At 44.0% G+C, this 14,415-nt stretch overlaps 2 long non-coding RNA genes across 2 annotated transcripts in view; one reads left to right on the top strand and one right to left on the bottom strand.

Annotated features, from left to right (window-relative positions):
• The window catches only part of LOC308634686, a 168,851-nt gene that overhangs the window by 46,479 nt on the left and 107,957 nt on the right, over positions 1–14,415 (bottom strand). The window lies entirely within an intron of this gene.
• LOC308634687 overlaps positions 3,589–14,415 on the top strand; it is a 32,228-nt gene continuing 21,401 nt past the window's right edge. The window contains exons 1-2 of the long non-coding RNA XR_014019063.1: positions 3,589–4,028; positions 13,371–13,571. This is a non-coding gene — a long non-coding RNA (uncharacterized lncRNA). The remainder of the gene's footprint in view (positions 4,029–13,370; positions 13,572–14,415) is intronic.

Here is a 14,415-nt window from a genome sequence, read left to right as displayed (position 1 = left end):
TCACATTAAAAATATATATTTTTTTTATTCCTCAACATATCTTGTCTGTGGAGTTCTCATAAGCTGATCTTAAATAGACCCAGACCTTGGACAGTTTGTTTCTTCAGTGACTTTTTTTTTTTAACTATTTCCTTCCCCCACTCAGTCCTTACTTTGCCAAGACTATGGTGAAGTTCCTCTTCTTGGGTCTCGGGGCTCTCCATTTTGCCCCAGCCGCCCTGAGCTGAGGGCTGGGGTTTCCTGAACTCTGTTACTCTGCTGTGGAGGCCCTCCCCTGGTGCTTGCCCACAGAGGCCCTGTCACCCCTGGACTTGTTCATTTCTGGACCATGAAAAGCCACCACTTCAAGGCTGTCCTTGGGGAGCTTATGAATTACTGGAGGCACAATTGACATGATGGTTCCTGAGATGTTCAAGGGAAAAAAAATTGTGGAAAATTGGAATAACAAAGCACTTCATTTCAAGGAAGAAGAAAAGCAGGCTTTGGGTGGGGTGTGGGCTGACCGCTGTCAGAGTGGCCTTCCTAGAGCAAGTGCCGCAGAGTGGCTTCCTGCCCATCAGAACCATGGCCTCCTTTTATTATCAGTTTCTGTCACTCCCACTTACTATCCTAGAATGGAAAGCAGAGATAATATAACTAACCTATCCACATAATTTTTTTTAAAGGATCAATATATTGACCCAACTGTAATATAAGGGAGAAATTAAGGAAAGTAAGTTATAATAGCATAATACATATTTCAATATGTAAATGCTTAGGAATCATGAAAAAGTGAAAAGCTAGCAGCTACACTTAAAACCACCCAACGAGGCAGCTCTCAGTGCCACAGGACAGTGTGCTGGAGATGGGAGCCACAGTGGTGCGCTCCCTCCATGGAGAGCAGTCTCAGAACTGGTGAGCAGCGCTAGATAAGGCTCTGTGTACCACACAGGCTATTCCCCTCAGTTGCTCCAAAAGTACATCCCCAGAATCTAGAAAATACAGTGTCTGTTAACAGCCATGCAAAAATTCTTGGAGTCAAACAAAGCTAGGTTCCAAGTCAGGCCACTGTAAAGTCACACCTTTCTGCTGGAATCGCTGTCAAGCCCAGGACCTCTCCCAGAGCTGTGCAGATTGTGCTCTGCACCGTCCTTCACTTCATCACTTAAGGGAATGGTGCCCCCTAGAGTTGTGGAGAACACAGAGACCTGGGTGGAATTTTCAAAAGTTCCGTGAGACCCAGGAGAATTATTCATTGCATGGGACTGTCTTACAAGATGCAGAATCCAGAGAGCACCCCTCCTGCTCACACACACACACACACACACACACACACACATATACACACACACACACACATACACACACACACACACACACTAAATGCTAGCATACACATGTGGAGAAACAAAGCAGAAAGGTTAAATGACTAGTCATCTCCTGGCCACACACCTTGAATAAAAAAGGTAGGGGCGTCCCTAGCCCAGGACCCCACAGAGAATCACAACAACCCACAAACAGAACATTCTCAGGGCCTAGCCCCAGAGACTGCCCCAATGAAAGCAGCCAAGGCCACAGAGGACCCACAAAGGGCCTGTTCAGCTCGCACCCTGGTCCTGTGTCCCAGGTAGGAGCTATGAGTAGGCCTAGCTGTGGGCTGAAGGGGGACTCCTGTACTGGGCTTCCATAGGGAACTGAATGGGGCAGGCCTGGCAAATAAAGTTCTTAACAGAGAAAGGGTGTATGTGTGTGTGTGTGTGTGTGTGTGTGTGTGTGTACATGCCCCCTGCCTTTGCAGTCACCTCTACTGCTGTCTAGCAGGAAAGCAGGCATTTAAACCCCTGATGGCATCTCTCACAATCTTTCACATTGCAGCTTTGGGTGGGGACTTGCCCAAAGCTGGGGGCAAGTGTGACCATGGAATGGGGTATTGAAGAGCAGAATGCTGAAATTTCACTCTCAGAAAGACCAGGTAGCAGGGCAGAGAAGAGGAGACTTGGCTCCCTCCAAAGCCCAACAGTGATCCCCCACCCTCATGCAGAGCCTGATTCTAATGTCTTCTGATGGGACAAATTGGTGAGCACAACTATTAGCTGGGTGACATCAAAAGGCATTAATCTCTGGTTCCCGAGCAAGACTAGCACCACATTAGTGCCTTGCACCCAGTCATTATTAAGACTTTAGCCCAAGGGTGTAATAAATGTTTTATGGCATGCAAACCAAGGTAATGGAATGCAAATCCCATAATATAGCCATACATTTATTTTCTAATGGAGCAAATGATGATATATTTTATCTGAGAAGAGCTGCCATAGGACCTGCTTGGGAAATGTGAAGTTAGATACCCAAAGGGTGAGTGGGTGGCCCTGCTCAGGTGGGGGCATGGGTGGGCCAGGGTGGGAGCCACGGTGGGACTTCCCAGCAACACTCAAGCTTTTGTGTGCGCAAAGCTTCTGGACAAGCCCATCGTTCTTGCTCTCGCACCCCTGAGTACCCCCCTTTTGGGGCATATATTGAACATTCTCAGGCTTAATTACATCCCCTTTCCAGAGTGCCCCCCTCCCCAGAGCCTCCACCCCCAGCCAGAGCTGCATACCAATAAGCTACTCAGCTCATATTGGCTTTCCAAAAATATGGCCGCATTAAGGTGTGAAATGTTAATGGGATTGAGGGGCGCAGGGCTATTTCTCCAGTGGAGTTAGGGCTTGGCATTGGTGCTGATTTTATTAAGAAGCTGACATTGTTCAGTCGCAGCCCTGGGGCTGGGAGGAAGGCTGAGCTGGCTATCCAGGGCCACTGCAGCCTTGGGAAGGGCTCTTGGTAAAGGAGTGCCCTAGGTCTTTCTGACTGCCGCTACTTCGGAAAGAACTTTCTGATTATTCCAGTTGTCCAAAAAGAGTAAGAGTTTCCTGCTGCAAAGCGGAGATACTCTTCATCCCCAGTAATGACTTTTGTGCTTTCTATTTTGTCTTCCCCAGGCACATGGTATCCGCCAGGTGGCAGCTATCAGGCTCCTGAGCCTGAGACTGATGTTCTGTTCCTAGACATGTGAAGGCTTCGGGAAGTCCAAAGCTGTCCCTATCTCCAAGATGCCAATGATCTAACTAGAGAAAGGGGTGCACATCAGAAAAGAAATTAACAATGCAATGGTTTAAGGGTTACCCAAGTATATCTGAGGGGTACAAGTTTCCTTGCAGAATTTTTAGAAAAGGCATCCATTGAGAAAACAGAACCCTGATGGAGGTGCTGCTGCTGTTGGATGAGTGGGAACCCTCAAAACTGAAAATGCAGGCCCTTGCTTCTTCCCCCTTCATAGTTGGTATTGAATTAACTTTGGTTCTTGTTGTTGTTGGCGGTGGTTTGTTTTGGTTTGGGTTGGGGGTTTTGGTTTGTTTGTTCGTTTTTAGTATCGGGATTAAACCCAAGGGTGCTTGATCACTGAGTCACATTCCCAACCCCTTTTTATTTTTTTTTATTTGAGACAGGGTCTCACTAAGTTGCTGAGGCTGGCCTCAAGCTTGCAATCCTCCTGCTTCAAACTCCCAAGTAGATGGGATTACAGGCGTGCGCCACATCCAGCTCCACAATATTTTTCTAATGCTCTGAAAACCACAACTGTCAGTTCTCAGAGGGTTGGGAATGGATCTAGAATGAGTGTGGTAATATTTTTGATCTTCTAAATGCTCTCTTGTTTGATATAACAATATTAACAACAAAAATTCATTGAGAATTTACACCAGGCTCTGTGTTGAGCACTTCATTATCTCATTCAATCCTAAAACAATCTAAGAGGAAAGTATCTTAATGATTCCCACTGAGGAATAACAATGAGGAAACAATCTCAGAGTGAGACTTGCTTAAGTTAGTAAGAGCAAGAACTGTAACCAGATCTCTGCCCCAGAGCCCATCCTGCATCACACAGAGGTTAACAGGGGTCAGGGGAGTGAAGAGTCATCCTTGAAGACAGAGCCAGCTGCTACTATTGACGGGGTGCTCTGACTTCTGGCCCCAGCTTCTCTGCACCACAATGAGCACAGCTGGGTTTTCAGGTGTGTATATTATCCCAAGAGGGGTCCCCCAGGTCCATGGGCCTGTCTCTCTGTCCTTCAACTAGTCCATAACCAGGGAAGATCTCTTCTTACAAAATAATTATAATCATGGAGGGACATAAATAAATAATGATAACAGTAAATATAGTGTCCCAAATGGATCCTGATCCCACTCTAATTTGAAGAGTTTTCATTGGTTTGATTTCTGTGTGCCTGAGCCTCTTCTCAAACATGGATGCTGTAGGTCAACTACCCTTAAAGGATACTTGGGCTAGAATAAGTGGCATTGGATTCTGCTCTGCTTTGACTCTGTAAATCCCCAGAACAGGCCTCTATGGAACATTATCTTCCAAGGTTTAGAGAATGAGCCACGTTTTCTGCCTGTGTGTGTGTGTGTGTGTGTGTGTGTATGTGTCAGGGGTGGAGGGGAGACAACAGTCATCAACTATGAATTCTTCAGGCTGGGGTTAGGAACAGGTGGGAGTGGACCCCTAGTGTCTTGAACAAGGCCAGGACTAAGGAAAAGCAAGAGGAGCCCAAGCTGCAAAATTTAAGGAGGACTCACTCTTAGAGTCCCACAAAGCAGCAGTGCCCCCTCAACTTATGTGCTCAGGGCCCTGACCCTGAAGTGCTCTGACTCTATCACAAATGGGAAAGTGGACAGAAGCCCCTGTCTCCTTGGCCCACCCTTGAGTTGGGGGAGGACAAGAATAGTTTCCAACTGATTCCTGCACCTAGAAATCTTGGAACCCAGAGGCTGGAATGTAACATAAATTCAGAGAAATCTGACTCACTCAAGTGTAAACCAAAGAAGAGAGCCCAGGCCATTTTCTGGTTCAATGCAATCAAAGTTCAAGAGCTGTCTGGCCCTAGGCAGGCTGGATCCAGCTCCCCAGCCTCCTCAACCATCTTTTTGTTCCCATCACTCAGCTCTCCTTTCCTTGACTTTCCTGGGCACAGACTAGTTGAAGGTGGACAAAGGGTCACTTGGACATGAGATTGTATACACACTGGAAAACCCAGATCTACTCACAGTGGCACAGGAGACTGCCAGGGCCTAAAGCCATAGCCACTTTCTCAGGAGAGAATGATGCAGTAGCTTTGCTTTGGGGTTCAGAAAGCCTCCCCTAGGTGAGGCTAAATGGGCACCAGCAGGCCACTGCTGCTTACTTGGGACCAGTCCCAATGGAAAGAGTGTCTGCTTCCCGGGAGTTGAGCAATAGCAACTCCTGGCCAAGCTCCAGTCCCAAGCTGGTAGCTGAACTAATCTGTCTGTGACCAGGGGCCAACCTGCTCTGATTGGCTAGCTATACTCATGGACTGATTCCTGGGCACCCAACATTCAGCCCCATTTGGAATGACAAATTTAGTGAAAAATGTGAGTTCCCCAAAGGAGAACCTGGGTGTTCTTGGAGGAGGTATAGGTGCTGGGTGGACCAACTCAAGAACAGGAGACTCTTCCAGAATTCTGGCTGCACCCAGGCCTTCCCTGAGAGCCCACAGCATGTGCTGCCCAAGTCTGTGTTATTTGTGGCCATCCTCTGTAGGCCTTCCTAAGGCATGGAATGCTTCTCGCTCATCTTTGGCCACTTAATCCTCCCCCTCGAAGGGTCTGGCCAGTGACTTGTGCATTACACTCACTCAGGAAGAATGTGCTGACGTTATGAAAGAATGAATGAGGAACTGTGCTGGGACTGGGCCCCAAACTTTTATTAACTGCAAGGTTAAAAGCTATCGAGGGTCAGGGGCACCACAAAGGGGCAAAGGGAGTGAGTCAATTAACACCTGCCTTTTTATTTCCAAATCGAATTGTTGCATGAGGTTTGGGGATGATGTAAGTGCTCAGCAGTGTTGGGGCACGATTTATGAGCCAGGGTATCTGGAGCACGGTCTAAGCAGGCAGCTGGTGAGATGCACTTACCCTAACTGCCCTCGCTTGGAAGTCTCCCGAAAATAATAGTTGTAAGACATGAAGGCACGCTGGCAGTTAAACACCCTTCCTTCTGTGCCCGGGGTGGATCTGAATTGAGTCACTTTTTCCAGGGCTGGTTTAGAAGGGTGTCCAGTTTACACCCAGCTTTGTACTGACAGGAATGGAGTAGAAATGTTGGGGATCGGAGAGGGAGTGGGAAGGCTGGGTAGGACATTAACTCAGTCTTGGGTCCCGGTAATGGGGACATGCTCTACTGGACCCATCTCAGGTTGGTTCACACTGGAGTAGGGGACACTGTTAGCTGGCGACACAGGGAGTCCATTAGTTAATGTCCATTCATTGTCTTCTACTTAAAATGAGCAGGATTAAGCTCTGCTGGAAGTTTCTGGAATGTGGCTGGCATAGTAGGGATATGAGAGGCAGGGAGAGAGGCAGCCTTCTCCTCCAGGCCTTCCCACCAGCTTGGGTCCGAATGATGAATTTTCGACTGGGTCATTAAGTGCTGATTAAAGTACTGGAGGAAAGAACAGGAGGGGAAAACCAACATCAAGTGTTGTACATACATACATACTCCCACCCCGGCCCCCCTTCCCTTTTCTCAAGCTGCCTCGAAGTTCGTTCCAACCCTCCATTGGAAATGCTATAAAAGGCCAGGTTAATTAAGTCCTATATATTACCAGCACAAACACTTCCAACTTTATTCTGGCGGCTCTGTGAGTGAGGAGGAGGCCAGGCAAGGTCCAGGCAGCTCAGGGTAATAAAACAGAAGACTCAATTACCTTGTACATTTGCAGTTTTTATAAAATCATTTAAAGTTCTCCCAATGAAAATCACAGTAAAGAGGGATTGGAGTCCTGAAATCCAGAGGGAGCTCAAAGAACCAGAGACTCTGGAGTGTCCATGGACAGCAGACTTGTCCTGGCCATTTCTCTACTTCCCTGGGTAGGGAAGCCCCCTCCCCAGGATGGGCTCAAGGCAAAAAAAAAAATAGAGAAAAGACAAAGAGAAGGGGACTCTTTAACCATGCATGCTACCCACTGGGTCTGGAGTACGGTACTAGTGCTTAAAACAATCCATTGCAGTAGGTATGATCCCCATTTGCAGATGAGGAGACTAAGGCAGCAGAATAAATCTCTGGTGTCCAACCAGGAGAGATCAACACCCCAAACCTGTGTGCCTCCTGTGTTATACTGCAACTCCTGCTCCTCCTTTTGAGCAGTGAAGCCTGCTGTCTGCACATCATGGCTCCATGATAAGAGAAGAGGCTCTGGAGCACATGGGTCTGGATTCAGTTCCATCACTTCCTAGCTGGGTACCCTTGAGAAAACTACTTACACTTTCTGAGCCTTAAAGAAATTACCTTCCTCATCTGTGAAAACAACATCAGTCCCTTCCTCACAGCATTATTAAGCAGATTAAATGGGACCATGTTGTATAAAATGCTCAGGCAAGAGTGTAGAATGTGGGTGTATTCGTTATTATTGTACCAGGTGCCTCTCCACTTGTCATGAGCAGCTCATTACACTTTCCAGGGTGACAGCCAGTGAGCCAGCTGTGTGAACATGCTCCTGTGCCAAAAACAGGGCAGAGAGGCTCTTACTCAGCACCCCAATGATGGAATTCACAAGTCAGTTCTCCCACTTCGGAGAACTTCTTCCCTATAGAAGAAACTCATTTTTTCCCATGGGATCAACAAAAACAAGAGCTACATATAAGTAAAAACAGGACTTCTTGTTTTCTTCTTCCATATATAGAAACTGTTCAATATACCTACTCTTTAAGAAATGGGAATATAAAATTTTAATTCAATAGCAGCCCCCAGAGGGAGAAATTTTTCTCTGGGCTGTAGTCACAGTGACCCAGAGCAATGTTCCCAGTGGGCTGGAGAGAATTAAGCCCAAAGTTCCCTCATCTTGATCAAATCTCTCAGGGCCTCAAGGGCATAATCTGGGTAGAGGTGGGATCTGGAGGCTGTGCAGCTTTGGATGGAGAGGAAGGCAGCACCTAGCATGTACTAGACTCTGAATGGATGACACTACAACATCCTGGGCATATCTCAGGTCCCCCTGTTGGACAGCTTCCTCTGGGTGAAGATGATGAGGCACACCATATTTTTTTTATTGGTTGTTCACAACATTACAAAGCTCTTGACATATTCATATTTCATACATTAGATTGAAGTGGGTTATGAACTCCCAATTTTACCCCAAATGCAGATTGCAGAATCACGTCGGTTACACATCCACAATTTTACATAATGCCCTATTAGTAATTGTTGTATTCTGCTACCTTTACTATCCCCTACTATCCCCCCTCCCCTCCCCTCCCAACTTCTCTCTCTACCCCATCTACTGTAATTCATTTCCCTCCTTGTTTATTTTCCCATTCCCCTCACAACCTCTTATATGTAATTTTGTATAGCAATGAGGGTCTCCCTTCATTTCCATGCAATTTCCCTTTTCTCTCCCTTTCCCTCCCATCTCATGTCTCTGTTTAATGTTACTCTTTTCTTCCTACTCTTCCTCCCTGCTCTGCTCATAGTTGCTCTCATTATATCAAAGAAGATATTTGGTATTTGTTTTTTAGGGATTGGCTAGCTTCACTAAGCATAATCTGCTCTAGTGCCATCCATTTCCCTGCAAATTCTATGATTTTGTCATTTTTTATTGCTGCATAGTACTCCATTGTGTATAGATGCCACATTTTTTAATCCATTCATCTATTGAAGGGCATCTGGGTTGGTTTCACAGTCTAGCTATTGTGAATTGTGCTGCTATGAACATCGATGTGGCAGTATCCCTGTAGCATGCTCTTTTAAGGTCTTCAGGGAATAGTCCGAGAAGGGCAATAGCAGGGTCAAATGGTAGTTCCATTCCCAGCTTTCCCAGGAATCTCCAAACTGCTTTCCAAATTGGCCGCACCAATTTGCAGTCCCACCAGCAATGTACAAGTGTACTCTTTTCTCCACATCCTCGCCAGCACTTGTTGTTGTTTGACTTCATAGTAGCTGCCAATCTTACTGGAGTGAGATGGTATCTTAGGGTGGTTTTGATTTGCATTTCTCTGACTGCTACAGATGGAGAGCATTTTTTCATGTACTTGTTGATTGATTGTATGTCCTCCTCTGAGAAGTGTCTGTTCAGGTCCTTGGCCCATTTGTTGATTGGGTTATTTGTTATCTTATTGTCTAATTTTTTGAGTTCTCTGTATACTCTGGATATTAGGGCTCTATCTGAAGTGTGAGGAGTAAAAATTTGTTCCCAGGATGTAGGCTCCCTATTTACCTCTCCTATTGTTTCTTTTGCTGAGAAAAAACTTTTAAGTTTAAGTAAGTCCCATTTGTTGATTCTAGTTGTTAACTCTTGTGCTATGGGTGTCCTATTAAGGAATTTGGAGCCCGACCCCACAATCTGTAGATCGGAGCCAACTTTTTCTTCTATCAGACGCAGAGTTTATGATTTGATATCAAGCTCCTTGATCCATTTTGAGTTAACTTTTGTGCATGGCGAGAGAAAGGGATTCAGTTTCATTTTGTTGCATATGGATTTCCAGTTTTCCCAACACCATTTGTTGAAGATGCTATCCTTCCTCCATTGCATGCTTTTAGCCCCTTTATCAAATATAAGATAGTTGTAACTTTGTGGATTAGTCTCTGTGTCCTCTATTCTATACCATTGGTCCACCCGCCTGTTTTGGTACCAGTACCATGCTGTTTTTGTCACTATTGCTCTGTAATATAGTTTGAAATCTGGTATCGCTATACCGCCTGATTCACACTTCCTGCTTAGAATTGCTTTTGCTATTCTGGGTCTTTTATTTTTCCATATGAATTTCATGATTGCTTTATCTATTTCTACAAGAAATGCCGTTGGGATTTTGATTGGCATTGCATTAAATCTATAGAGAACTTTTGGTAATATCGCCATTTTGATGATGTTAGTTCTGCCTATCCATGAACAGGGTATATTTTTCCATCTTCTAAGATCTTCTTCTACTTCTCTCTTTAGGGTTCTGTAGTTTCCCTCTTAAAACTGCTTTCATTGTGTCCCATAGATTCCGATATGTTGTGTCTGTATTTTCATTTATCTCTAAGAACTTTTTTATTTCCTCCTTTATGTCTTCTGTAACCCACTGATCATTCAGTAACATATTGTTCATTTTCCATGTGATATAGGATTTTTCCTTCCTTCTTTTATCATTGATTTCCAGTTTCATTCCATTATGATCAGATAAAATGCATGGTATTATCTCCACCCCTTTATATTTACTGAGGGTTGCCTTATGGCATAATATATGGTCTATTTTTGAGAAGGATCCATGTGCTGCTGAGAAAAAAGTATAGCTATTTGATGATGGTTGATATATTCTATATAAGTCAATTAAGTCTAGGTTATTGATTGTGGTATTGAGTTCTATAGTTTCTTTATTCAACTTTTGTTTGGAGGATCTGTCCAATGGTGAGAGAGGTGTGTTGAAGTCTCCCATAATTATTGTGTTGTGGTCTATTTGATTCTTGAACTTGAGGAGAATTTGTTTTATGAATGTCGCAGCACCATTATTTGGTGCGTAAATATTGATAATTGTTATGTCTTGTTGGTGAATGGTTCCTTTTAACAGTAAATAATGACCTTCTTTATCCCTTTTGATTAACTTAGTCTTGAAGTCGATTTTATTCGATATGAGGATGGCCACCCCTGCTTGCTTACGAGGACCGTGTGCGTGGTATATTTTTTCCCATCCTTTCACCTTCAGCCTGTGTATGTCTTTTCCAATCAGATGTGTCTCCTGGAGGCAGCATATTGTTGGATTTGTTTTTTAATCCATGATACCAGCCTATGTCGCTTTATTGGAGAGTTTAAGCCATTAACATTCAGAGTTACTATTGATATATGGTTTGAACTTCCATCCATGTTTGATTGTTTATCCTTTTTTCAAAAAAATTTTAGTTTGTTTCTCCATGATTGTCTTTCCCCTCGCCCTCTGTCTTTACTGAGGCACTTCCCACTGATGGTTTTGGTTATTGTTTTTCATTTCTTCCTCGTGTAGTGTTTTGCTCAAAATGCTTTGCAATGCTGGTTTTCTGGCTGCAAATTCTTTTAACTTTTGTTTATCATGAAAGATTTTTATTTCGTTGTCATACCTGAAGCTTAATTTTGCTGGATACAGAATTCTTGGTCGGCATCCATTGTCTTTCAGTGTTTGAAATACATTGTTCCATGACCTTCTTGCTTTCAGTGTCTGTGATGAAAAATCCGTTGTTAACCTTATTGGTTTACCCCTGAATGTAATCTGTCTCCTTTCTCTTGTAGCTTTTAATATTTTCTCTTTGTTCTGTATATTGGATATCTTCATAACAATGTGTCTTGGCGTTGGTCTACTGTGATTTTGTGTGCTCGGTGTCCTGTATGCATCTTCAATTTGTATATCTGTTTCCTTTTTTATTTCTGGAAAGTTTTCTGTAATTATTTCATTCAGCAGGTTACTCATTCCCTTGGTTTGAATCTCTGTACCTTCTTCTATCCCAATGACTCGTAAGTTTGGTTTTTTTATGTTATCCCATAACTCTTGGATGTTTTTCTCATGATTTTTTACCAGCCTTTCTGAGTTGGCTAGACTCTTTTCAAGATGCTATATTTTGTCTTCATTATCTGACGTTCTGGCTTCTACTTGCTCCACTCTGTTAGTGATACTCTCAATTGAGTTTTTAATTTGGTTTATCGTTTCCTTCATTTCTAGAATTATTGTTTGATTATTTTTTATAATCTCTATCTCCTGATAAAGATGCTTAACTTCTTCTTTTATCTGTTTATGAAATTCATTCTCAATGTGTTCTTTCGCTGCTTGAATTTGCTGTCTTGTATCCTCTTTAAGGTTCCATTCCATCTGTCTAAGGTGTTCCTTGAGTTCTTTATATGACCATTTTTCTGATGACTCTAGGTCATCCTGAATATTTAGGCTGTCCTGCATTGTTTGTACTCCTTTTCTTCCTTGTTTTTTGAAGCTGCTCATGTTACTTCTTGTTCTGTTTGACTGCTGCGTTACTGTTTACTCCTATAAATTAATTTGATGCTTGGGAGGAAAGGTATTTGAAGGGAAAGGAAGAAGTCACTAAAGAGAATGAGAGTAGGCAGGTAGAATTCAAGGAAAGGGGGATAAGAAAAATGAAAAGACTAAAGAAGAAAAAAATAGGAACTAAAAAAAGAAAAAAATTAAAATAATAATAATAATAATAATAATTTAAAAAATTAAAATTAAAATTAGTAGAAAAAAATTAAAAAACATTTTGTAAAAAAAAATTAATAAAACAACAAGAAAGAAAAATGAAAATGAAAGAAAAACCCAAATCAAAAAAAAGAGAAAAGAAAAAGAAAAAAAAAAACTAATAAATGCCGTCTTAGAGTTTGATTAACTTCTCTTCCAGTAGGTAGCGCTGTGCCCACCAGGTCAAGTTTCTCCTGTCACTACGCGGGAACCAATCACTGTGCAGCAGCTCCTCCCAGACTGGGCGAGTCTCCAGTCCTGAGTGTCTAGGGCCTCCTCTTGTGTCTAGTCACTTCCCACTTTTTCTCTAGCCAGGCCCCTCTCACCACAATACTGGCTACAAGCCAGGTCTGCTGCTCCCGGGAGCCCTGTTTTCATGAACGACTGGGCACACTCTTCCAGTTTGCCATTCCCTCAAACCCTAAGTTTGTAGAGCTTGGGGCTGAGAATCCTCAGCAGATTTTACTTGCCCTTCTGTATCCACTTCCCAGTAGCTGGTGCAAGAGACCTCAGCAGTCAGCCCTGGTGGGAGCGGTAGTTCCGCGCCGCGGGTCCCGCACCACCTCTGATTCCCTCGGGCTGGCTGTAGCACTCACGGGAGAGCTGGGAGGGGCCCTTACGGGAGAGCTGGGAGGGGCCCTTAAGGTTTCCCCGATGTGTGGAGAGGGAAGGCTAGGGGATCACACACCTGTAGCTGCAGGTTTCAATTAAGTTATCTCCTCCGCAGCAGTCTGATGACGTCATTTCTCTGCCATAGTGGTGTCTCTTGCAAATGGCGACAGTTCGTTTCCCTTTGCCGGGCGACCAATGCAACGGGTGGGTCCTTACTGTCTCTCCCAAGCCCCGTTTCAAACCTGTGGCCACTACTTATGAAGGCTCGGTAGGCATTTACCTTCGTAGGATGAGAAGGGCTGACCAGTTGTTTCAGCCGGATGGATTAATGCTCGCACACCATATTTTTAAAAGGGACCACAGTAACATTTCCAGTCTTCCCTGATTTTCTAGAACCTTGACACTCCCTCATCAAGAAGTAGAGTCTATTTCCTTTTCCCTTGAAATTGTAGTGAAATGTAGTAAATGTGATGCTACATAACCAACAAAGCTAAGTATACAAAGTAACACAGCTTTCACCTGGCTTGCTTCCCCAGCAGCCATATTGTGAGGAAGCCAAAGCTACATGGAAAGGCCACATACTGATATTCTGGTCACAAGGCCCACCCAACAGCCTGTACAAACCACCAGATGCATACAAGATGCATCAGATGATTCAAATGATTCCAGCCCCTAGAGGTTGAGCCAACTTCTGCTTTGGAACCTTCCAGCAGAGGCCCAAGCATCATGGAACAGGGGTAAAGCACCTCCAATGCGCCCTATTGGAATTTCTAAACTCTCAGCAACACAATACAGGAAATTCAAGTCCCCCTTCACAATACAGGAAGTTCAAGTCCCCCTTCATCTCACAGTGGGCCACAGAGTATAAAACATAAGTGGTTGTTTATACCATTAAGTTTGAGGTAATGTTTAACTTAATACTACATAACCAGAATAGCCAACCATAGCTTTCATTGGCAGGTTCAGCTCTCAGGGCTGCCATGTAAGAGGGTCACAGACCAATTAGAGAAATTCCCAAGCATTGTGATCAGGGTGGAGAGGTCTAAAACTCTGGCCTAGATGGTGAAAGATGGAGATGGGTATGGAGTGTGGACTCAGTCATGACCTTTCTACCCCTGAGGATGGAGTGGGATTGCCCTGGGGTGGCAACATGCCTCAGAGGGAAAGGGAAGGCTTCAGCATTAGGTGGTGCCCCGGGTTCCATCTTTCTATATCCTCTCACTATCTTGTGACTTGAATGAATCAGGCCATCTCTGTGGGCCTCCCAAGGGGATAACAACATCCTTCTTGCAGGATGCTTGTGCAGATTAAATAAGAATATAGGTTGCTTGCTTGACACAAAGACTCTTAATAGATATGTTCGTAAAAGGTCCTTTGGCTACCAGTTCAAACTTGCAATAAAGAGGAAGTGTTGGTGAGAAAGGTGATACAGAACACATCTTCTGAGATAAAGATGGGAAGAAGAACTGGTCTTATCTCAAGGTTTGAGTGTGTAGAAAAGAGGCTTCAGGAGGTGACAGCAGATGGGAGTTTCAGCTTTATTAACAGCAACAATTGTCCAATGACTGCCAAAAGAAGGGC

Source organism: Spermophilus citellus (assembly GCF_964194105.1).
Source record: "Spermophilus citellus genome assembly, chromosome: 15".
Taxonomy (NCBI): domain Eukaryota; kingdom Metazoa; phylum Chordata; class Mammalia; order Rodentia; family Sciuridae; genus Spermophilus; species Spermophilus citellus.
The sequence above is the reverse complement of the archived record's forward strand: the minus strand, read 5'-3'. Positions and strand labels throughout refer to the sequence as shown.